Raw genomic sequence first — 27,103 nt, 5'->3', positions numbered from 1 at the left:
CGGAGAAGCATACTGGAGCCTTTAGAAGGGGGTGGAGCAGAGCATCGAACAGGAATACCTCCCGGGGTCTTTACACTGGTGGTGGTTTATCGTCAAACGTTTTTTTGGAAGGCACATATTATGAGTGTGACATCCTCGGCCCTCAACCCTTACAAAGGTAAGGAAAAACTACAAAAAAAAACCTTGACAGGGAAAAATGTAGAAACCTCAGGAAGAGCCGCATGCGAGGGATCCTTCTTCCAGGATGGATGCCACAAGTAATAAGTATATTGTCAGGCAGTCTTGCAGATTTTTAGTCCGCGATCAGCTGCCACCATGATCGGGTGCCGCTATAATCCTCGATCCGTTGACATGATCCACAGATCAGTTGAGGTCGGGATCCGGATGAGGTGATGAATATCCTTAAAGACTGGAGGAGGGGTTGCGCGAGTCGCTGAATGATGGCTGACTGAGGAAGAGAGGAGAAGGGATTTTTAAAGTTTGACAGCTGCTGAATGACTGGCTAAAAGAGACCGCGCCCGGCCTGATTGGATATTTAGGAGCGCCCACGATCAGCTAATCGTCCGCAGGTTAAGTCTTCCTAACTGAACTTACGCTAGCTTCATTACTATTAGAATTTTTAACTGTAAAGTCAATATCTCACTATCCCAAGCAACGCAATAAAGTTGCGATAAAATTGTGGCATGGTTTCATTTTTTCAAATCTGAGGGTATTTCCAAGCGCTCAGTGGCCTCATTAACTGAGGAATGGGAGATATTTAGAAACCACCTGGACTTTTCCTCGAGTTCAAGTCAATAAGGCCTTAGGTCTGGTGAAGTGATCAAGTACCCAATGGTCACTTTAGGAAAGCTTCAGAGAAGCTGGCAGAGGGGAACGTGTATCTGTTCTTATGGATCAAGAACAAACACGACAACACTTTCAGCAGAACTCCAAATGCTATGTCACCAGGTTCTGGTCGTCAACCATCTAATACCAACCCTACAGCGACGCACGGTGATGTCAGCATCATGTTGTGCACCACAGTGAAGATACTGAAACTGGGCCAATTAATCACCTTTCAGCACAACAATGACTCAAAGTAAGCAATAAATGATGAGTTGGCTTCAGGAAACGTCTGTGACCAGACAAAACCAAGACTCTAATCTGATAAAACATCTTTCGAAATACCGCATTATTAAAGTTTAGATACATCCCACCTAATATGAGCTTGAGAGGATCTGGCAGGAAGAATGGGATAAACTTAAAAGGTGCAAAGCTTGTAGAGACTTACTCAAGAAGACCCTGCAACTGCTGCCAACAAGACTTCTACAAAGCATTGGTTATTGACTTTTTGTAAATTAAATATTTTTTTTAGTTTTTAATGAATAAACCAATAATGACAAAGTGAAAATGGGTTTGGTTACCCATGGTGTAAATGAATGGGTACAAATTGTAATGTTATCCATATTAAAGTGAAGTGCGCAAAAAGGTCAGAATACTTTCTAAAGCCAGTGCACTTATCATTGGGTATTATTAGTCAGCAGGGGAATATAATATAATATAGGTGTAAGAGTAGGTGAGTTTAGATTCTCCAAACTCTCCATGCTCAAATATTGTATATGCCTGCATGACAGAAAATAATGATAAAAAAAGGCCATAGGTAACCCCACTACCTTTATTAACTGCTTTACATTACATTACATTTCATTTAGCTGACGCTTTTATCCAAAGCGACTTACAATAAGTGCATTCAACCCCGAGGGTACAAACCAAGAACAAAAAGAATCAAGACAGTACAATTTCTTCGAAATAAAGCAAAACTACAAAGTGCTATAAGTATGTGCTATGACCATGTCCTGGATGTAAACTGGACCTGATCTGTTCACAGCATGGTACGCAAGTACTAGTGTTTTGAACCGGATGCGGGCAGCTACTGGCAGCCAGTGTAGGGAGCGGAGAAGCGGAGTAGTGTGAGTGAATTTAGGTTGGTTAAAAATCAGTCGAGTTGCTGCATTCTGGATGAGCTGCAAAGGTCGGATGGCAGTAGCAGGTAGACCTGCCAGGAGGGAGTTACAGTAGTCAAGACGTGAGATGACCAGGGCCTGGACCAGAACCTGCACCGCCTTCTGAGTGAGAAGAGGGCGTATTCTCAGGATGTTGTAAAGCATGAATCTACAGGACCGCGTTGTTGCAGTAATGTTGGCAGAAAGGGAGAGTTGGCTGTCGAGTGTCACACCCAGGTTCCTAGCAGTCTGAGTCGGGGTTAGCACGGAGTTGTCAAAGCTAATAGCCAGGTCGTGGGTGGGAGAGTTTGTCCCTGGAAGGAAAAGTAGTTCAGTCTTGTCAAGGTTAATCTTCAGGTGGTGAGCGGTCATCCACTGAGAGATGTCAGTCAGACAGGCAGAGATTCGTGCTGCTACCTGTGTTTCTGATCGGGGAAAAGAGAGGATTAGTTGGGTGTCATCAGCGTAGCTATAGTAGGAAAAGCCATGTGAGTGAATGACAGAGCCGAGAGTGTTGGTGTACAAAGAAAAGAGGAGAGGACCCAGGACAGAACCTTGAGGGACCCCAGTAGTGAGAGGACAAGGTTCAGAAACAGATCCTCTCCAAGTTACCCGATAAGTGCGGTCTTTGAGGTAGGAAGAGAGAAGGGAGAGAGCAGAGCCTGAGATACCAAGGTCCTGAAGGGATGAGATCAGGATCTGGTGGTTCACTGTGTCAAATGCAGCAGAGAGGTCTAGAAGGATAAGGACAGAGGAGAGAGAAGCTGCTCTAGCAGTGTGAAGTTGCTCAGAGACAGCAAGGAGGGCAGTCTCAGTTGAGTGACCTGCCTTGAAACCAGACTGGCGAGGGTCAAGAAGATTATTGTGGTTCAGATAGGAGGAGAGTTGATTAAAGATCGCTTGCTCGAGAGTTTTGGAAACAAAGGGAAGAAGAGAGACAGGTCTGTAGTTATTTACTGCAGACGGGTCGAGGGTGGGTTTCTTCAGGAGAGGATTTACTCTTGCCTCCTTCCGAGAATTAGGAAAACAGCCATTTGAGAGGGAATTGTTGATAAGATGAGTAAGAAAAGGAAGAAGGTCAGGAGCAATAGACTGGAGAATGTGAGAAGGGATGGGGTCAAGGGGGCAGGTGGTCGAGCGGGCAGAGGTTACTAAGGTCAGAACTTGATTGGGAGACAGAGGGGTGAAAGAGGAGAGCGAAGGGGATGAAGATGAAGTTGATGGAAGTGTGGTTCTAGAAGGAGGATCAGAAAAAGAAGATCTTATGTCATCAATCTTTTTTGTAAAGTAGTTGACAAAGTGGCTTGGTAGAAGGGAGGAGGGGGACTGGAGGTTGGAAAAGATGGAGAAGAGCTTTTTGGGGTTAGAAAATGAGGATTGAATAGTAGTTTGGTAAAAAGTGCTTTTGGCTGTGGAGATAGAGGCAGAAAAAGAGGAGGAGAGAAGAGACTTATAAGCGAGTAGGTCGTCCAGGTGTTTAGATTTCCGCCATTTCCTTTCAGATGCTCTCATAGTGGCTCTGTCAGCACGCACCGAGTCAGACAACCACGGAGCTGGGGAGGACTGGCGGACCTGTCGTGACATAAGAGGGCAGAGAGAGTCAAGAGAGGAGGACAGAGTAGAAAGGAGAATGCTTTAAATTCTATCATTAGAAATAGCTCCTTTAAGCATATTCACATGCCACTGACAATTTTTCTACAATCAAAATAATAAAAACAACCAATAATCTCATTTAAATGCGTTAAAATGTATGCATTAGAACTGATGATTTTTGTATTTTCTATGAACATAAAATCTACTATGAGAATAAGTAATAAGAGATTGTTTTAAATGTACCATTGGCCTCTTTCCATCTGCTTTCCTTTTTTATGATTTGCCATCTTGATCTCTGTGAGAAACAGCTGAAGTAACAAGTTACATTCTTGAAAGACAAAAAAACATTGACTTCTATTTAAGACTGTGCAGTAAGTCCTGGCCTGGCAGTTATATACGGGATTAAATATTCAAAGAAGATGTTGGGAGAACTTTTATCTGAGAGACGGAGATGAGTGCCACCTCCCGCACACTGACAGCTGTCAGCTCCTGGCTGTGATGGGATGAGATGTTGAGTTGCCTCACTCCTTCAGCCTTCTCCTCTTCTGTGTATTAACACTCAGCACTGCTGGAGCTTTTTGTCGAATCCCACATTAATTCCATCAATTTATTCTATCTAAACCTGCTTGACTGAGAAAGTTCCTATTCCTCTAAATTAAGTCTCAGATTGTGGATGTCATGATGAGTGTACTTCATCTGCATCTTTACATTTAATACAATCAGATTACTATACATGAGTGTGAGGATGAAGATATGTATTTGATTTGGTGAATTCACACTGATGAAAATTCATATCAGTCTCATCTGAACCGAAGCATGGCAACAGTATCAGCATTAGTCTTGGGGGAATTTTGCCAGCATGTTTTACAGTGTGAACGCACTGAGAAGAGTTTTCCTCAATCCTGTTTGTAGAGAAGGATGAATTATTAAGTGTGAAACAGTGGTGGGAATTTTATTATTATGGTGTTCAAAACAGACTTAGTAAAATCTTCAAAATAGTGGTCCTGAACAGGCATGTGTTACTAACCAGACAACTGCAGTGGGGCCCCATTTGTTGGTTTGTGGTACATTGATTAATTGCCACTTTGTTGTTGGAATTTGCACCACTAAAAGCAGATATCAACTTATATTAGATGGGACATTTTAAACCTGGTTTGAACTTGCTTTTCACATCTATATTGTACCTAGATGTGATTTTGACATAATTCAAATTATACCTAAGCCTCTAGGCACACATAACGAGTGATGAATCAATTGCAATCTGCTCAGTTACATAAACTGAAAGAAAACATGAAGCTGCTTCACTGTGTTTGCTTGTTTTTGGATGGCTCTTTTCTTCATAACATCTATGAGTATGAAGATTTAGGAGATGACTGCTACGCATGTATCTTCATGTGGTCAAGATCTGATTGTAATTTCATCACCCAACACATTGCCAAGAGTAACTGGGGTAGTGGGATGTGGTGTCCAAAGTTACAAATATTACATCTACAATTACAAGTCACTCCATGCATCTTAGGCTGACTGGATAAGTATCAGATCTCAAAATGCACAGTGTAATGTTTCCAAGAAGCATTCAAGGAGGACTGTAATCTCTTTGTGCTTGTGTCCAAGGGGGTTAGAGACATGATCCAGCTAGATGATGTAAATGTAAATGCACATTTCCTTTAACATACATTCAATCTTATTCATCTGATTTACTTAAATGTCGTACATTAAATACTCTACTAGGTGTCTCGCTAGCACCAGAATATCAGACCAAAACTATGCTTCATCAGCCACAATGCTTCCTTGTGGAAGGTAGGATGTTGCAAATAGAGTTTATGAGTTTTGCGAAGATCAGTGAAAGTTGCCCTTGGCTTCCTTGTCAATGTCTGAGCCTTGTTGTGAGAAGCTTTGGTTACTAAATGTGTGCTCTTCTACTGATTGGTTGGTAAGGATAAGAATAGCAGAGCAAGCCAATCACATGGAAAGTAGGTTGGGTCATTTCTTGGTTTGTCTTTGTGTAAAAAAAATATCACCTGCCCTTAACCTGACCTCCTGATTAACCAAAGGCAACTAAATATGCAAGAGCAGTTTTACATTTCATTCTGTGTGTGTGTGTACATATATATATATATATATACACTATTTGAGGCACCACTATACCACTGCTTACATGGAAATGCACTAACATGACTCCATGAATTTCATTTGGATTTGTATCCATCTATGACATTCTTGAAACGAAAACAACTGGATCCCAAATGGCCAAATTACACAACAGGCAAAAACTAATCCTTGCCCTCAGGCGTCCTATCAGGCCGTAGTTTTCGATCACATAATGAGACACATCTACCCACTGCACCTTGAGAGCTTAAGAGATCACAACAGTTTGTTTCCAAATCCTTGTGTAAAGTGTCTTCTGCCATGTTGTAGGATGGTGCAACTTCTTGATCAAATGGTTATTTTAATTTAGTTTGTGCGGACTCATCCGGCAAAATGTGAGCTGATGAATTACTGTGTTCACATTGTGCACATGGTTCTCAATTCAACTGTTTGTTTATTTTCTACACCCCTGTAGTTTGAACAGATCCTGTAGTGTCTACAAGACATTTGGCTGAGATTGAGAATGTTTTTTATAAATTTCTCTAACCAATATATAAGGATTTGAACTTTAACATAAACGTTTCGCTAATAATTAATGCTTGACTGATTCTCTCTGTGGAAAACGGGGTTCACAAAGCCAAAATCCATTCTTAAAAAGAAAGTTCACCCAAAAATGAAAATTCACTCATTATCTACTCACCCCTATGCTGATGGAAGGGTGGGTGAATTGATTGAGTCCAAAAAACACTTTTGGAGTTTCAGGGATAAACAGTGTAGCAGCCACATCCAATATAATTGAGGACATTGGTGACCTATCTTCAGAAGTAAAAAAAAACAACAGAAAAAAAACATAACAATCCTCCAAAGTGCTTTTGTGTTGTCATCAAAATGTCTGCAAGTCCCCACATACACATTCGACTCGAAACAAGGTAATCTCCTCCGTGTGTTAAACCTTAAAGTCCACCAGAAGTGGCTAAGCTTGCGGACATTAGCATTTCCGACAGTCCATAAATGTAGAAGATATCAGCAGACTTTTGGGCTTAAACATATGGAGGCATGTTGTGTTATTTTCTGTTGTGTTTTTTTACGTATGAACAAATTTAATGCCTGAGGCAATTTTCTTCTCCCAATTAGCATTTTTGGCATCTGAAGTCATCTGCCTTCCCTATGTATGCTGGAACCTCTGGGTGAATGAGCATTGTGTGTTTTAGCCATGACGATGAACTCCATCCAACTCTGATACAAAAATTAATTTATTATATGAAATAGATATTCCCCCCATATCAGGCACTCACATTATCCAACTGGTAAAAGCCAGAGTAAATGGTTTATTTTACCACTGGAGCAGTAAATCATTCAGCAAACTGATCTACCTGCCAACCCACCATAACACGACTAATACATTTGGTACATCTGTGCCATAACCAGAAAGTAGCACTGCATTAGGAATAGTCCATCAGAAGGAGATTACAACTGTGTGTGTGTGTGTGTGTGTGTGTGTGTGTGTGTGTGTACATGTGTACATGTGTGTGTGTGTTTGCACGGTCCAGGTATTGGTCATTTTAAAGGGAATCTAAGACTTGCCCTTTTTATGAGGACAAAATGCAAGTCCTCATATAGCAATTTAATACATTTTGCTAAAGCTACGGTTAGGGTTATGCAAGTCGTAGAATTGGTTAAGGCTATAATAGAATCAATGAAATGCCCCCTGAAGCCGTGGTGCGTGTGTATGTCTGTGAATGCAGTTTCATCTTCAACACACAGCACTTCATTCTCCCATTTATCTATGACAAGAAGGTTGAAGGTGGCAAGCCCGGATCCTATCAATTAATGAGATGTCAACAAGCATGTCTGCATTATTCATGTGTGAATACTCACACAGCCATAATCAAAGTCCTCAGCTCATTCAGCTCATGGCGAACAGTGGCTCAGAGTGTTCCTCTGCTTTCTTAAATCTGCAGCTTGATTTTGGTTGTTTCTGTGCTGTTAGTGATTAGTAACACTGTTTTCCTTTATCTTTACAGGCAGTTACTATAAAGTGCAAAGTTAGTCTTAGGGAGTAGCTCAAGGTGGATGGTTTAATCAACAAGAAATCAGACCTTAACAAAGAAGATTGTTTCTTACCCACACTGGTTCATTTGAACCAATAACACAATAATTTACAAATAACATGTTCAATTCTTATAACCACAGAAATAAGAGCATATTCTTAATAAACAAAGGTCTTTCCCTGCCTAAAATCTAGAAGCTCAGAGTCCATGTGACAATAATTGTTGCACACCAATGCAATCCTTAGAACAGATATAACAACTGAAATGACATGTGTGGGTTTGACATGTTTGTGCAAAGACTTGCTAAAGCAAAGGGCCTTTTTTAACAGGAGACATTTGGGCCCAATCCCATTTCACCCCTTAGCCCTTTTCCCTTCGTTTACGCGTTCATGTGTAGAGATAGGTAGGGCTACTGGCTTGGGGGTTTTGCTTTTGATTCATTTGTGAAATAATGCAGAGCAGCCAAGCTTTTCAATTTCAAATGCCATTGATCAACCTGCATTAGCATAGATGTTATTTGGATATTATAGGTTTGTCACTTTATTAACTGCAAACAACAGCATTGGTTTATTTAAGATCTCAACAATGTCATCACAATGACGTCCCCGTCAAAACTGTCTCGACTGTTTACATCGACAACTACTGATGACGTGTCGGGTTTTGGCGACGACTAATGCTTCTTGAAGGGCTGTCCCAATTAGAAGGGGAAGATTTAAACCACTAGCCCTTGTGACTCAGTTTCAAGGGGTAAGATAACCCTCGAAAACAAGGAGTACGGCCAAGGGGTGAAATGGGATCGGGCCTTTGACTTGGGTCTTACTAGGCTCATGAGTCAATGAGTTGTAATATAATGTCTGACGTTTACAGAAATTCTGAAAACCATTTCAGTGCCTTTGCATTTCCTGCAGTATGTTATTTGAATGCTAACATTGTCTAGCGTCCATGCTTCTTTGCTAAAATAGCGAAGACAGCTTCATTATTCTTGGTTCCACTTTGCACCCAGTGTAAGATACAGTGGCTCATTTCGATTTAAGTATCTCACTGAGCCATGAGAGTGGTTCCATTTATATTTGTCCTTCATTTGTCTTGGATCCAGATGTGATTGTAAGAGATAACTTTTTTCTCAGTCCTCATAGAACGGTCTCACTGCCAGAAAACCATAGGAATAATAACTTCTGCACCTACGCAGTTTACAGACTAGCTTGTTTTCTGAAAACTAACATCACAGACGATTTTATAGATAAATTAAAAGTAAGATGATCACTTTGTGGTTTCTCCCACTGCTCACTCATCCACACAGATAAATACTATAAACAGCTACTTCTGTAATATTTACATCTGTATCTAAAATAATTCTAGGAATCTCTTTCTGTGTAATGAATATGTCAAGAATCATTAATCTAATTGGTCTCACACTTGGCATGGTCATTTTTAAAGGCCCAAGGAAGTGCAGTGTTGAATTTGGTGCGATTTGGACACAGGCTACGTTAAATATGCATAAACTTTGCATAAACAGGTAACCAGAGCAGAGTGGCAGTGGCAGCTGCATACACGACAGTGATATCACTGAACATTAAATAAACAGATTACTGGCTCTGTTTGGAGCAGTGGTGGCTTCAGTGCTGCAGTAGGTCTTTACTTGCTGCAGCTCAATTACTACTGTCACTTTTACAGTTTCACAGACAAACCATTTCAAACAGTCATGTAGACAACGGGCAATTGTGTGTGGATTAATGGAAAAACACAGATTTTATTGCATTTATAAGTAATGGACAAAAACAGAACGTTATTAGCACATAGACTACCTTATTTACTCTGCTATAGAATAAATGATAAATGTGGTGACATTCCTTTTCTGTGTTTTCATCTAATTGTATGTCATCTATCTTGTCACCTATCCAATAAAAAGGTATCAAATATCCCAAAAAATACATTTTAATATTTAATTTTATATAAATTTGGCATGTATTATCCTCATAACTACTGTGAGAACCAGAATAAAAGTAAATATAGTATATTTGTTTTGATTTAACCACCTGTTTTTACATTTGTGTGAGGTCTTCCCCCTAACCGTGGATGTTAGGTATGACATTTGATGTGTCTCATCGTGTTCCAAACCCACTGTTGTTTCTTTGAGAGTTGCTACTTTAAAACCTCTGTTTTGTTCTTCAGGCTTTTTTTGCTCTGACAACAAAAGTCAATTATTATGCATGTGTTTGTACGGCAGATGTGTGTATGTGCTTTTATTCATACTTAAGTTTGGATTCTGTCACATTCGCTGTAAGCTGGTAAAGACTAATGTAGAAAGACAGATCCTGATGTTTAGTGCTTTAGGTTAACAATATGCCTCTTTGGTAGGGAATGTAACTCTTACAGCTGCCAGCACTTTATGATGTCAGCAAGATAAGCTGTTCGAGGCGTGCACGCGCGCACACACACACATGCAAACACAGTGTGTGGCCACTCCTATGAATGGCCTGCTCAGGCCACTCTTTCATTTTGAAGGGTGATGCAGTTTGGCAATTGAAAATGAAAAAAGGGGGGGAAAGACATGGTTTGAAAAAGCTGTGTTTGACAATAGTCGCTGTGTGGAGAGAAGTTGCTGCCTGGAGGCTGAAAGAAACCACTCTAACTCCCAAGAGAGACGTTCCTTTTTAAAGCAAACTAGCCTCTAATTGGAAACATCACTGGGGTCAATATCGTGTCGAGGATCTGCCAAAGAAAAAGCTATGTTCCATTCCTCTAGGCCTGGACAGATGGCTTTTCCAATTCAGCTACCCCGTGGCCGACAGAAATGTGAAAAAGAAGACGTAAGGATTTGACTTTGTTATGCATTTGCATTGACTCAGTACAAGAAGGGTTCAATTCAAGCTCACTTCTCCTAAAAAATTCTCAAAAAACTAAATAAGACTTGAAATATCATTAGAAATGTACACCTTTAGTATTTCAAACCCGTAAGGCAAACCAAGACTGTTTAAAAAAAAATGTATGCATTTGCCAGATATTCAGTTCCATAAAATGTCTTTAAAGCTTTGCAGGAAATTAACTAAAATACCCTTACACTTATTTGTTCATTAAATCCATTCTTTATCCAGTAAATACCCCATGATGAAGGACACACTAATTAAAGTAAAAAAACTGGCACATGTATGAAGAACTCTTGATATATTCAGCCATCCCAGTGCACAGCAGTAAATGTTAGTTAGTCCACACGTCTGCAACAGCCCCCTGATGTGCTTTGACATCCGACCTTGAGGTAAGTGTGTGTTTGTGTGTGTGTGTTCGAGAGAGACAGAGGCAGAGACAAGTCAGAGTGACAGCTGACAGCCCTGCAGGCAGTCGAACGGCAGATTCCCCGCAGCGCTGAAGTCCTCCAGTCAGCAGGCCCACACTGGACCAGCCAATAGCTGTTCACCCTCCCCTTGCTTCTCTTAATGTGTACGATGGGGGAGCGAAATACGCCCTTCATTTGTCGGCCCTTGTCTCTCCAAGTCTCCCAAAGCTAAAAGAGGCAAGAGTCCAAAATACATGGCAGTACGTGTGTTACACAACTACATCACTGCTCAGTTAGACAATCCTATAAAATAGGATGCAGGCAGATCTGCAGGGGGGTGGGATTCTAATTATTTCTCTCGTGGGCCTTTTGTCAACATTTTTGTTTGAGTCTCTCAAGAAAGCGTCTCTCTTGTGGTAAAATAAAAAATGCAGTATTTAATGATATATGATATATTAAAGGGAATGTTTATTAATGCTTATAAACATGAGAAGTATCAAACTGATTCTTGATCTGGTGGTTTCACCTTCTGCTATAAAAATTTTGCACACACTAATTTCAGAGATATGTTGATAACACGATTAAACAGCTCAAAACAAGGAGCAATATCACAAAAGTAAAACTCATTAGTGTGCGAGTTTTTGATGGAGTACTGCAGAACGAATACCACACATCAGTAAAAGAGGAGAACACTGAAACACAGCGTGTCTGCACCTCAATAGTTCAGACGGTGCTGTGATGGTTCACTTTTATTGACACTTCACACTGCGTGAGGCAAAGCAAGGCTTTTCAATCCTTCATTTTCCAAAGAATGTCAAAAATAAGGGATTTAGAAGTGGAGGGGGAGGGAGGGAAACTGACAGGGAGGGGAGAACACGAAGAGGGAGAGAGTGTGAGTAATTGAAAAGAGGAACAAAGACCGACTCAATTTACTCATAGCAAGATGAGAAATTAAGAGAGGTGTGCTTCGACCAATTATCTGTCCTATAAGTAATGCAAGTGAGCTCATTAGCTGAGGAGCTGAGTTTCCCTCACTGGGCTGCTCTACACTCTGCCTCAGTGCTCTTGAATGAATGGCTTTAGAGTTTTTAATAGAGACACTCACACAGCTCACCCATTGAAAGTCCACTCAAGAGTGCTGTTTTATAATGGCACCTATTTGGACTCATTACAGCCAGTACCTTTTAATGCATAGTGTTGTACTTAAGTTCAAGTAAGAGCCGGGCTTTGTTGCAGAGTGACTGTATTGTGAGTGTATTGTACTGGCTGGAACAAAAAGGTGTTCAAGTAATGTCAGTGTGTGACAGAAAATGGATTTTGAGTGCAGTGGGTCTCGAGGGCTGATAGGAAGCCATTGTTTAGTGTGGCATAATGGCAGTGGTGCTTTAGAAAGTGGAATACACACAGTGTTAAAGGCAGGATTAGCTGAATGTGAAAGAGATTTGTTGGACTGGGTCTCTAGTATGATGTTGCTGTGATTCTCAGTATGGTGCCGAGGAAAGCTTGACAGAGGACAAAAAACTAAACAAAAAAATTGATAGTAATACCTGAAAAACTAAATTTACTGTTTTACCTTTTAAATCCAATGGTGTCTTATAGAACTAATTTCTTTTTTCAATTACATTGTGGTGACGAACACACTATTTAAATAAACCAAGACCAATGACGTTCCCCTATAACCTTACAGAGTGCTGCTGATATTCAGATGGGAAAACAAATTAATGAGGAAATGAAAATTAACATATTTGGTGTTTTCTGAGAACATTTTTCAAGTTATTGATCAGGTTTTTATTACATTTCCTACAAATTGTACTAACTGCACTTGACTGATTTTGAGCTGTGAACTAAATTATTACATTTATTACCAAATGTATTTAAAATTTACATTCATGAGTTGAACATGGCTGAAAACGCCACCTAGTTTCAGTATAGTGTCAAGTTTTAGTGTCTTGGATCTTGCATAATAGATGTTTATGTAGAGTCAAAGGTTTCGGACGTCTCTACATCATGACATTCATAAAAGCTTAAAGGTTCAGTGTGTAGATTTTAATGGTGAAGTTGCAAGTTGCAGCTGAATACCCCTCAGCTTCCCATCCCCTTCCAAACACGAAAGAGAACCTGTGGTAGGCTTCAGTTGTCATAAAAACTAAAAAAAGTGTTTCGACTACTGTAAAAAACATGGCGGCCTCCATAGAGAAAAGATGCTCCTCATTGAAATATAAAGGTCACGTTCTAAGGTAAAGAAAACAACAATTCATGCAATTTTGATGATTACAGCCTAGTGCAAACATCACTAGGATTATTTCATATAAAATTTCTGCCATTAGATCCTTTTCACCTAAATCTTACCCACCATCTTTAACACACTAACATCTAATGTGGCCATTCTGCATGCCAAAGTGTCCCTGGACAAGACACTGAACCACAGATTGGCCCCTTCTCATGGAAAAAGAGGCTGCCTGTACATGGATGCCCTGTATGAATGGGTGTGTTAATAGTGAATGGCAAGGACTTTACTTTGAAAAGCTTTGAGTGGTCATCAAGACTAGAAAAGAGTCATTTACAAAAGCATTTACAAAAGCTCTCAGCACTTGAAGAACATCTCGCCCATGTAAGCCTTACAAGGCGGATTTTGGGTTTCAAGGTTCATTGTTGACCTTGGCAACAGCAGATCTGAAAACGATCTCTCAGGAATATTCATCAACTTATGAGAATCTTTGAAAATTATTGAAAGCCAGAGCAGCTGCTAAATGGACGTCAAGGTTTGATTCACTTAAATCTGCAAGTGTCTTCCCTTGTTCTGAGTATTTGTGAGATTCTGCTCCTAGCTGGTGCCAAGACCATATTACATTATTTTCTGAAAAACTCACTTAAATATAAAAAGTTTCAGCAAAAAAATAACCTTTCATTTCTGCCTCAGTGGAGACCATAAGCTGAAAACATTAGATTTCTTTGCTCATGTTTTTCTACATTTGGGTTTTGCAGGAATGAAAACCTAGGTGCCTCCATGATGCTAATGGAAAACATTCAACATCTTTCTTTTATTATCATTACAAAACTGCATTAGGTTCACAGTAAACACAACATGTTTACACACGTTTAATGTTAAACAACATTTAATTCAGGAAAGCAAAAGGGAATTTTATGTTTTATGAGCAGCATTGTGCTCTTGTTTTGCTGGTTTAAATATCTCTCACAGAGCCTCTCCCTCGTCTATGAGCATTTGTCACTTCATATCCTCCCTGCCATTATGTTAGTTCGGGATAATTAGGGAGGTAGTACATGATTTTTACACACAACAAAAGCATAATAGCAGGCTTTCTATTACTTTTCAACAAATTTGAGTGGAAATTCGGCTTTAACACCAGCGCTAGTGTTACTATGTTGTTAGTGTATTGAAATCTAGACAATGGAGGGAGCGAACATGGTGGTTTGCCTAGTCAGTTAACACAGGTTGGGTGAGAAGAGCATTACGTATTTGAAAATATAATATCCTGCAGTCCTCCAAGTCTGACATTTTGTATTCATTCTGATTCATTGTAAAACCACTGCATTGTACGATGGTATGTAAACCCAAATGTACGAGTGAGAGCCTCCATACTTTCTGCGGACGTTCTCCTCCTGGCTAATAAAGAGTCCACTGAATCTAGTGTGAGAACACATCCTCTGCTGAATCATGCTTCCAGCATGGAATAGATGCAAAAATTAAAAAGTGTGGTGAAAAAGTGGTGTCATACGTAGAAGACACAAACAAATATGTCAAAAGAGTTTGTCGATTTGCTGTAAACAAAATCCTGTGATCTCTGCAGCAGAATAACTACGTCGCATCCTGCCTCTGTAACACCCCGCACCTAAATCCTAGAGATACATTTTTGCTGTTTTGTACGTGACTGAGCAGATAATAATCAGAAGTTAGTAAACGAGTCACTGAAAAGTCGGCTTCTCGCAGTTGTCAATCAGTTGCTAAGAAGAGGACTGTCTTTTATGCCCTGCAATAATCTATGGACTGGTCAGTGGTCAGCATAGACTATTCAATCCTGTCAATAGGTCCAATGATGGTGTCTCTTGGTTAGAGAAGCAGTCACTATGTTAAGTTCTGTTTAGTGGACTTATGTTTAAGCTATAGGGCAGGGTTTTTTATTAAGAGTTATGTTTCTCCATCACTTTTGCTTGTTGTTGTTACCCATCTTTATTTTTGTATATACTGAATGTGAATAAAGTGAATAAACCCCCTTTTTTCTGCATTATTCCCTGCTCTCCTCATTGTTATGCTTACCCTGGTCCTTAACAATGAATCAGTACTGACATGATTTCATTTGATACACAGCAGTGACATACCAAAGTCAGCATGAGTAAACGCCAGCAAATAAATGTCACTGAAATATGTTGTTGTTATGTGAAATGTTGCATTTTCTTAAATATCAGGGTCACTATACATACACTATTTGTATAAGAATGGGCATCTGAAGGTGTGAAGACGTACCACTTAGGTTTAACATTTGTCCCTACACTAAGAGTGACACACAGCATCAACAGCTTTTACATCTCCGCATTGCTGCACACGACTGCTGGCTGAGAGAAAGCATCCTCAGCTGAATTGGCATGGCCATCAAAAGCTAAACAGATTTACATACTCCCTTGTTTCCCTGCGAGTGTGATTTCGTTTCATGAGCCACAGTTCAGACTGGCAAGTGGAAAATTGTGAAGATGTGCAGCTATTTGAGAAGATGCCTTTTGAGACCGCAGGAATAAACAGCTGTCAAATGATGCGTGAAGCACAGTAACATCCCCCGTCAAGAGGATCATAAGCTGTGAGTCATTTTATGCAAGTATAAAAAGCAAGAACAGAGCAGCATAAACATAATGAATCAGCTCAGATCTTTGTGGCTGCAGACTCTACCTGCATACAGATGCTTTGTGTATAACTGAATTCACTATGAATACATCCTCCATTAACTGTCACAGACCCTCACTTTGGGAACTAATCTTCACTGACAGCAGTAAACAATTATATTTGAATGTCTCATTTTGTGCCCATCTTAAAGTGACTAAATAAAACCTAACAGCTGATGTGCATAATTCAATACAAACTCAGTCCAAATAATCTTAAATTATTAAAGATGATGAAAAATGCCGTTTACGAAGCCAGCGTGTTTCCATTATAATGTATAATATTGAAATCAAACATTACTATTAGAAAGCATTCTTGTACCTGTGTCAAATTAAAAGAACTCTAGTGTTTCTGTAGGCTCAATCCTTACATTTGTTTAAAAGGTTTTTTATTGTTTTTGCAGGATCAGAAGATACATGTTCTCATTCTGCAGAGTCCTGGCATTTAGTTAAGTATATAGGCTCCTTCTGTTCAAGGATAGACAGTAGTCATACCAGAAACCCATGTATCAGCTCTTCTGCAGCTCGAGCAACAGATTAAGGTTACGCAGCTATCGCCCGCCGCACACACAAACAGCAGCAGCAGTAGAAAGTCAGTTTAATGGTTGATTTCAGTTTCAATCTATATTTATTGTTCCAAAGGTTTGATGTTTTGGGTGATGATCTGAACAGGGCCCCTCACGACAAAGCACATTTAAGAGCAAAAGCACAGACACTAAATGCTACTGTGATAGATGGATTTTATAAGAAAGCTGATCATTGATATAAGTTTAACAGCAAATACAAAGAGTGATACAAAGAATGCCTGTTGAAAGTTTTGTGAGATATAACTAGGCCTCCAAGTCATCTCAGCGGGTCAATTTGACACCAACAGCAATCAGATACAAAACTTTTCCCATCTGTAGGCGGCAGCATTATTCAAGACAAAATTTGGGGCCGAGGGACAATTACAGTAGGGGCTATATGGAGGTCCTTCCCTTGAAAAAAAGGAAAGAAACAACAGTCCAATTCATACATTTATTAATTCATACGTTCAACAATTTTCAGCGGCAAAAAACTAACATGAAAAGATTAAATCCACAATGCAAATATTGGGCATACTAATAAAATATCTCCACTTACGGCCATAAAATATTGCTGTAGCTCCCTTTATCAATATGAAAAATTGTCCAGTGGGCCAAATTTAATACCTACCAACCAGATTGAAACCTGGCTAGGTAATTTTTTTCCCTGACTATATTTCTAAAGTGCAATTATGTTTGTGCAACTAATCAGATATGTTTTTAAACATTGGAAAAGCGTATTGATTAAAAAAGAAAAGAGCTCCCAGTCTTTTGTCTTTCTCGTGCTCGCATGGTGCCTAAACTGCACATAAGAAGAAGCCTCAAAGCCAATTCAGCCCAGTTATAAATAGACTGTCTTTTGCATACAGGGCAAAGTCTAGACATCAGACCTTCATCAAACTTCCACATTTTGGCACAATACTGGTCAAGGAGAGTGTGAAAGACACAGACTTATGTGCTGACAGGATGGTTGACGGAGTCTCACAGACACAAACCTCTTCAGAATCACCAAGCAGCTTTCCCGTATGCAGACTTTTGCCTCATTCACTGCACTCTACAATTCAGACATCTTGCAAAGAAAATGTCCTTTACATAAATCCAGCTTTTATTCTGAAAACCTCACCAATAAGGCGGCTGTGGCTGAGGGAATACAGCGCCGTCCTCTAACCAGAAGGTGGGTGCTGTATCCTAATCTTCCTCATCTGCATGCCGAAGTGTCCTTGGGCAAGATACTGAACCCATACACTGATCAAAATATTTGGCATTTCTTCAGTCTCAAAACCCACACACACATAACAACAAAACACAATCCAGGATCTCTAAGCACACAACCATCCATGTGAGAGAGCATTTCTGATTTGTGTGCACAAATTTGGCCCTGCGAGCACTCGGCTGTGATCGTCAAGACTGTTCAACACTTTCTGGCTCATCGAGCTGACTGTTGGGACACTGGAGGTGGACAGAGGCTGAAGTCTCCTCTTCTCTTTGGTCACTTTCAACACCCACAGTCTTTGACCTGGAGAGAAGCCGATATCCAATCATTGTTCAGCTATAGATAATATTTTTTAAATAATTATTACAAGTCACAGCAAATTTTAGGACATTCTGTGTCACATTACTGGATAATTTTACAACTGCTAGATTGTATATATTCAAAATGGGAATATTTCCTTGTAAGAATTTAGATATCAAGAATGTTAATCCTTTGTAACAAAATATAATTGTGAATAAGTGAAAATAAATATACATGAGTTTAATTATATCTACAATGATCTAACAATCTACAATATTATGTATACCTAGTCTAAATATAACATTTTTAAACATCAACTTGTTATTATAAGATGTCGATTAATTAATTTAATTGCAATCGAAGATGTAGATATCTTGAAATACACATTACTATTAAAAAATTACTTTGCATATTTTAATTGACATTTTTATTAAAGAGAATATACTTTTCTCAAGGTGAAATGTTAGATAAAAGTGTCAAATGTAATTACAGAGAGGGTACTGGTTCAATTAAATGTTGAAATGCCATAACCAACTCCAACTGGAGTGTGGAATGAGAGATTATGCATGTCAGTAAAACCAAACAGCCGATCACAGGTCATGGTCCGTATTTCATGTGACCAATCGAAAGAGATGCCTGTCCCCGCCTCCAGACTGATATAAGTCAACTCAAAAGCGAGCGATATTGATGTTTGGCGAGAATATGCATGTCACAGGGACAACATTTGTGCAAAAAGGGTTGACATTGGGTCTCAGTTTCTGCAAATTGACAGTTTTCGACTGCTCGAATAAAAATAAATAGCTAATTATGATATATTACAATGTGCATACATTGAACTGTACCATGTGTAGTTACATAGATTCAGTAACATTCAAGGTGTAGAACATCTTACACAAGTAACAACAAAATTGTCAACAAGACAGGCAATACAATGTATTTGGGAAGATGTATATTCATTTTTTGAGAGAATTGCTATTTTCCCGAATAACCACTGGTGTTATCTCTCCAAGACTTTGTTTTTTTGTCCACGTTGTTAAAGATACATTTTATGAGCATGTTAACTGGGTTTTACTGTAACATCAAGGGACTGTTGACCAACTTCTCAGCTGTATTGGGAGCAATCACAGAGACCAGCTGGTAGCCTGGTAGTTAGCTTCTATGTTAGCAGTGAGTTCATCATTAGCTTCAGAAAAAGTCCCATATACATGTTCTTTTATCTTCAAATAGGATTTAACGATGATATAAATAAAAATGGAAGATGAAACTACAATGATCGACTGCCAGCTGCTGAGAGGAGCACTGATCTAACTGGTCAGGCGACTCCTCGCATCTCTGAATGTTTGAGTGAATATTAAATGAGACATTTGGATTATTTAAAATCTTTATGATGTAGCAATTAATTTGCATATACATGGTAAATAGTCTGTATTCATAATGTGCTTCTCTTGTCCTGATGACCACTCAAAGTGCTTTACAGAACATGTGTTTCCAAATTTGTATGTTACCCTGAACTTTTGAGTTTTCACTCTGTGTTTTGATGTTTGTGACGTCTCTAGATTTGGAGTGTGTTTTGGTTCCATTCCCACAGCAAACAGTAAACTTTCCCAAACAAAAGACAAATCAGCTTTCCCTTGAATTTTACTCAAAGACTGTAAATTCTTTCAATTCTTGACAGGTCATCATTAAAGATTTTGGCTGGCTACGACACCACTGTTCAGCAATGCAGCCAATTTCTCCCGGTGGTCAAACAGCTAAGGCACAAAATCAGAGACAGAACCTGCAGTATTTTCTATGAGGTAGCATCAACAATCCCATGCAGAAAAGGTATAATGTAGGCCTGGCCCAAAGAAAAAAATTGAAAATAAAAAACCTGAGGGTGTTTTTAGTTTTTACAGGCTGGCTTGTGTCTGTGCTAGGTGAGCTCACAACTAAGCTTCACATCTGTCACAGATTTATCCTGTGTGTTAAAGTCACTGACGTGTGTTAGTCTTAATAACAGTGTAAAGTCTATGGGTTTATGTGCACAGAGGGCAATTTTCATTGAAAGAAATGGTCAATATCCTGCAGTCTGGGGTCCATATCTTGGAACACATCGATATATTATTTTTTAGACCAGTACATTTTATATAGAGAAAACTAATAATTACCTTAATTTAATTATTCTTTACAGACCCACAAGGCATGGTGCAAGAAAGAAAGCTGCAATAACAACATAGATTTCTCAAAGTGCACAGTAGTTGGGTTATTATTATCAATTTGATGATACAATTGACCCGTTGGTTTTTATTAGCAAGATGGACAACGCTTTTGAGACAGATGGAAAATCGATTAAAAATATGACCTCAGCTTTTGCCACTGCTGTGCAGTGAATTATGTGAGTCATCATTTAGGAAATGTAGAAAGACAGAATCTGCAAATTTCTGGATTGCTCCACGTTGTGTCTGTGGCCACTCAGTGTTCCACAGTGACAGAGAAGACAGAAGGGATGAGGAACAGACCACAGTTGATGTAAACTGATGTAAACACTCGGACTGTCTGGTCTGGGGTGTGCAGTCACTGAGCTTATGCACAACTGTGACACAATGATTAACATTTCAAGAGAGCGCTGACCTGGAAAATAATTCAATAGAGCTCCTTGGAAACACACAACCCCAATATAATGGCCTCTGAGGATTATTTTATAGTATTGGTTAGTTTATATTAAGCAGTTAAATGTATTTGAAACATAAAGTATGTTCAATTGGTTTAAATTTCCTGTATAAATGAGAGTTAGTTTATTTTTTCTACAGCAAAACATAATGCTGGTCATGATACATTTTTTTGTTAATTTAAAAGGCTCATTATAAGACATAAAAAGTATTTGATTCTTAGTTTCAGGTGGGAAAAAATTTGTTATTAATATTAAATAGAAATTTTGCCAATAGATCAACCAAATATTCCATACAACAGACTTTTTTCTTAGCCAATGTAGGCCGTGTTGTATAAAGCACTAGGTATCTAGACTCAAAAATATCATTTTCACAAATCTAAAATCGTCTTCTACGTCAGGCTCGCTATGTTAGTGTCCTCACACGCTAGCTCATGTCTATGGTAGGACCTGAGTCTGGTGAGTTTCATTCTCAGCTCTGGCTGGCTTTCTCGACAGGGTGTTTATTTTCTTACTCATTTGACCTGTGATAAACAGTTGAATAGAAAGTGAAAACGATCTTTCACAGTCACAGTCTCAATGTCTAGCTCTTGAATGCAACCATAATTATTTGCAACACTTACAGTAGCCTACCCATTTATAAAAAAAGCACTACAGTGTTTCTGTTGACCGAATCCATTAATTTGTTTTTTATTGTGAAATATTTGCAGCAGCGAAAAATGCGAGATTTCATACTGTATAGCACTGGTATTTATTTGAGGACAAAGGGCTACTTTTATGCAATGAAATACAGTTGTTACACCAGAAACATTACAGAGGCTGTAGTTATATAAAAGATAGCGTAAAGAACTTGAGATGATGGGAAGTAGGCTTTCTCTGTCTCGCTTGCTCTTTCTATCTCTCTGTCGCCCCTTTTCTCTCTCTCTCCCTCTCACTCTTTTTCGCTCATACACACATGTTCAAAAACAACACATGCAGGAGCAGCTCCACTGCAGAACCCCGACTGATCCACAGCCAGTGTGAACAACAGACAGCTATCACATGCAGTGGCAAATGATTGATTCTTTCGCACTTGCATAAACTTTGTATGTAATTTCATCAAGTGAAAAATGAACACACCATTATACAGATTATTTAATTGTCAGGTGACGTTACTTTGAATCACTTGCATTAGGTTGAAGCATTGCAAAATCTTCCAAGTTTGCTGCAGTTTAGAACTTGACTTTCACTACAAAAAAGCGAGTAAATCCCTAAAACTGCAGCTTTAACTGGACTTTAGCTAGTCAAAAGTGTGGACTTGATGCAACAACAGCCACAAAACATCCTTCAAAACCTGCCGATCCTCTGATTTTCAAAAAGGTGACCACAGGACAAAACATGACAAGAAAATTTAAAGGTTCCCTGCGATGTCCAACAGTCTCAGCCTCTATCAGCCAGGGAGCTGCTTCTGGGATCTTTAGATTGATGTGGGGATAAGTTGAATCTGTCTGACATTACAAATTACAAAGGTGTTCTCTCTGATTCAGACAAGCAGGACCAAGTCACTGAGTGATGAGAAGAGGAGATGTATTTGTCTGTACTCCAGCGCACGTCAGTTATTGATGGAATCAGCATCCTGCCATTTCTGTGACAGATGAAAGACACATTGTCACGATACAAACAGGAGTCAGTATTAACCATGAATCACATTGTTCCAGGAATACTTGACATTATGAGTTCAAAGGTCATCATAAAGTGAAGTTGTTCAAGTCAAAGCTTTAAGAACATATTATAACAAAAATATGACGCTGATGGAGTAAAATAGGAGGTGAATCCAGGTAAGAAAACCATTATCCCTGGAAATAATTTCCCTCACTAAATCTAAAGCCACATTACGTCCAGTCCGGATTTTTTAAGGTTATGTTGGCCTGATATTTATCGTTTATTCTTCTGTTCTGTGTTGTTATTGTTTACTCACCTCTCCTCTCATTTCAAACTCCTCATTCCCTCCCCTTGGGTGTGTTTTCCGGCCTTGTTGATTATCGGCCCCGCCTTGATTGTTTTCACCTGTTTCGTATTTACCTTGTGTACTGTATATAGTCTGCGTGTCCCTGTCGTCTCGTTGCCAGTTCGTCTTAGTTCTTCCATGTGTCTAGCGTCCCAGCATTTACTCCTGATAGCTCTCTTGTTGCCGACCACTGCTTTGTTTAACGGATTACGTTTTTGCCTCTCCCTTTCCGGATACTCTGCACTATCTTCGACTGCCTACCCCTGTACCGATACCAAACAGTAAAGCTTTTCTTTGCACTTACCTCTGTCTCCGAGTCGTGCGATTGGATCCTCAGACTCTACTGCACCCTTTACAAGCCATCACAGAGGCGGAGAGATGGATAACAAAAAGCACTTCAGGTAAGAACTGACTAAAGGTCTGCGATCATTAAGATGTAGATTGTAGAAAAGCAGCTGTTGCAGTGTGTCCTCCATGCAATATCTTATATACCGAATGTACATTCTGGATGTGAGAGATATAAATTATTGATTCACAGATGGCCACATTGTCTGTTCCATCCCCCAGCAGCACAGGTATACAGCTGTAGGGAAGAGGAGGAAGTTGCTGAAGGGCAGGCTCATAATATGAAAGTATTGTATTATATATATATATATATATATATTGTGACGACCCTGGAGTTGTCTCCTCTGTTTGGCTGCGTTTTCAGGCTCCTGTGGGCGGAGTCACACCGATGATCATTGGGAATGAGGCACACCTGTGGAACCACTACTTGAGAGCCCTGCAGACTGGTCTCTGGCTCTCTCTCATTCACCGGGTTTACCTCCACAGGGGCATGTGGAGGTTTTGTTTGTAGTTATTCTGATTAGAATAAAGACTGTAACTACAGAACTTTGTGGCTGTCTGTGGTTCTTGTGCACACCCTGAGCAAGGTGTAACAAGTGGGGGCTCGTCCGAAATCCAGATTCAGGTTTGTTTCTCACTCTTTTCTGTACTGGGAAAGTAATAGTGTACTGGTTGCTCAGAGTGAGGGATAACTAATTAGAGGGATTCACCTTTGGAGTTACCTTTCCTGGTAGGAATAAGCAACAGTATCTCTCTCGGGGGGTCTGTTGGTTTGTTATTTTTGTGCATAAACATGATTTGACTTCCTGTCTTGGGTACACGTCCATGTCCATCTGGTGAGTAACAGCATAGCTGGGGCTTTACCTGGTCATTGGTTTTGTGTTTAAAACACCTGTCATGAAATGCACGAAGACTAGGGTCCAGAGAAGGTAGTTAGCATTGGTTAGGCAGATAGTCAGGGGAGAGGTATTCCAAAGGTGATGAAATGTATATAAATTAAATAAAAAAAAGTTATCTGAGGTGGGTCTTTTGGAAACGATGGCTACCATGGAGGATTTTGTGCAGTGTCCTAGTGAGGAGGTGCTAGGAAAAGGTACCAGGGAGCAGTTGTTAAAAATTGCTGAGCATTATGAAATAGAGCTTCCTAAAACGGTTCGCAAGGAAGTAATGTACGCTACTTTAAAGGCCCAGTTAGAAAAGGTTGGTGTTTTGCCAGTGCTCCCCCCTTCTGATTCTTCCACAGATGAAGCTGTTGCTGATGAGGAAGTAGCGGCCAGATCCAGGTTAAAGGGCAGTACAAGTTTTTTCCTTTCTGACTTTGGTGACATTACATTTGAACAGAAGAAAGAAATTATGTTGCTACATCACCAACAGGAAAGGGAAAAACATGCCAGGGAGCAAGAAGAGCGTGCCCGTGAACGTGTCCATGAAGAGCAAGTTCATGCCAGGGAGCAAGGTGTAACAATATATATATATATATATATATATATATATATATATATATATATATATATATATATATATATATATATATATATATATATATATAAATAAAACTCATATATAAACTCACTAACTAGAGATAGATTAATTATACCTGAGCTGAGATGTAGCCACATCCTCTGTGAAGGCAACAGCAGATTGGGACTGAAGGTTGTTATTTAAATCCGGAGACTCGGAATCCTGTGATTAATCTGCTGAAGGTGAATGTGGGACAGAGCAAATGAGGGCCTGCCTCTCAAGCTGCAGTAACTGGAACTGAGAATGAAAGAAGTTCCAACTAAACAATAGGAAAGTAGCAGGTTTTCTATATTAATAACAAACGAGACACTTCACACAACCGAAAGCCAGGCCCAGATGAATATTGTTCTTGGCCTTAGTTCAATTGTTTACTCTGAAAATCATATTATTACAACTTGAAGTTAACATAAGTTTACATAGACAGTAAAAAGCAAACCGTCAGTGGGAAACTGAATTGAGAATTTGTGAGTATCACATAATTTAATGGCTTTTATTTATTTATTTTTTTAATTGATCTTTATGAAAACAGGTGAAAATGTGGAAAATGTTCTGGATGTATCTGATCTCAATATGTATATTCAATATGGGAATAAAATGGGCTATCAGCCTGGGCAGAGGTGTACATCCTGTTTTATGTATGCAAGAAAAAAAAAATAATACAAATAAATGTGATATTTTGTTAGTAGTAAATCTATAAAGCCAAATGTGTGGGGACAAAATGTTCAAATTAAGATAAAAGTGTGAGTGTGAGAAGGGAACTACAGTATATTACCAGACCATGTTTGGCTGCTGGTGTGGCTGAGGCTTAAGGCCATTACAGACTGTGAACGCTTCCGAAACGTTGACCTGCAACTCAATACTGTACTTGATAATGTTATAGAAATACACACAGAGCACCAGAGCTGCCACTGCTACTGCTAACATCCTGTTCATCCTATACCTTCAGTGTAGACATGGTGTAAATGCATGCAGTCAAGGTTCAACAAAGCACTGTGGATAAGACTGTGCTGTGCCAGGCATGTGGAAATATGCCAAAAAGTTGTACCTTGTAGCCATCACTCATGTGAGGTATTACCCTAATTTTACTATACCTCATTGCTTAGCTCTGCTTGTCCAAAACGTTGCAGCATTGTGTAGAAAAACTGCTTTCAACAAGTCCACAAGTTAGAGGTGGGTGGATCAATCCCGAAATATTCATACCCCTGATACTCTCTACTCCTTGTGAGTATAGATTGTCCTGCGCATAGAGGAAAAGAGTTTTCTAAACACATAATCTTGTTATCATCAGGATATGTACTCTGTACTTAAAGTTAGAATTCAAACTCATTCACCCCTCCCCAAAAAAAATTGACCTTGAGGTTTGAGCCAACTATAGACCGATATCCATCCTTCCCTTCCTGACTTATATCCTTGAGATAGCTGTAGCCAATGAGCTGTGTGAGTTTCCCCAGGACAGTAGCCTCTAACTTGTGGACAAACTCTCCCACCCATGACCTGACTATTAACTTTGACAACTCCGTGCTGACCCCCAGTCAGACTGCTAGGAACCTGGGTGTGACACTCGACTGCCAACTCTCCCTTTCTGCCAACATTACTGCAACAACGCGGTCCTGTAGATTCATGCTTTACAACATCCGGAGAATACGCCCCCTTCTCACTCAGAAGGCGGTGCAGGTTCTGGTCCAGGCCCTGGTCATCTCACGCCTCGACTACTGTAACTCCCTCCTGGCAGGTCTACCTGCTACTGCCATCCGACCTTTGCAGCTCATCCAGAATGCAGCAGCTTGACTGATTTTTAACCAACCTAAATTAACTCGCACTACTCCGCTCCTCCGCTCCCTACACTGGCTACCAGTGGCTGCCCGCATCCGGTTCAAAACACTAGTACTCACATACCATGCTGTAAACAGATCAGGTCCAGTTTACATCCAGGACATGGTCAAACACTACACACCAGCACGTTCACTCCGCTCTGCTTCAGCTACACGACTCGTTGCTCCTTCACTGCGAGCTAAACACTCATCAAAATCACGACTGTTTGCTGTCCTAGCTCCTAAATGGTGGAATGAGCTCCCACTCGACATCCGGACATCTGAAAGTTTACACATCTTTCGCCGAAAACTAAAAACACACCTCTTCCGACTGTACCTTGACTAAAATTTCAAAGAAATTTTACTGTCTTGATTCTTCTTGTTCTTGGTTTGTACCCTCAGGGTTGAATGCACTTATTGTAAGTCGCTTTGGATAAAAGCGTCAGCTAAATGAAATGTAATGTAATGTAATGAAGACTTTGAGTCGGGGTTTAGAGCTCAGGAGACAGCCTTGACAAAAGTCCCAAATTACCTTCTCATAGCTTCTTGTCAAGGGTTTGTATCTGTCTTCCTCCTGTTAGATCTCAGGGCAGCATTCGACACTATCGACCATTACATTTTATTACAGAGACTAGAACAGTTTATCGGCATTAAAGGGAACACCCTCAATCCTTTTCATCAGATTAATTCCAATTTGTGCGAATTAATGATGAGTCATCTGTGCGCATCAAGGTTAATCAGAGGGCTCCTCAGGGTTCTGTTATCAGCCCAATTTTATTCACCCTATATATGCTTCCAGTAAGAACCATTATCAGGACACACTGTACATTTTCACTGC

This window comes from Limanda limanda, chromosome 13 (genome assembly GCF_963576545.1).
Source record: "Limanda limanda chromosome 13, fLimLim1.1, whole genome shotgun sequence".
Taxonomy (NCBI): domain Eukaryota; kingdom Metazoa; phylum Chordata; class Actinopteri; order Pleuronectiformes; family Pleuronectidae; genus Limanda; species Limanda limanda.
Note: the sequence above shows the minus strand (reverse complement) of the source record.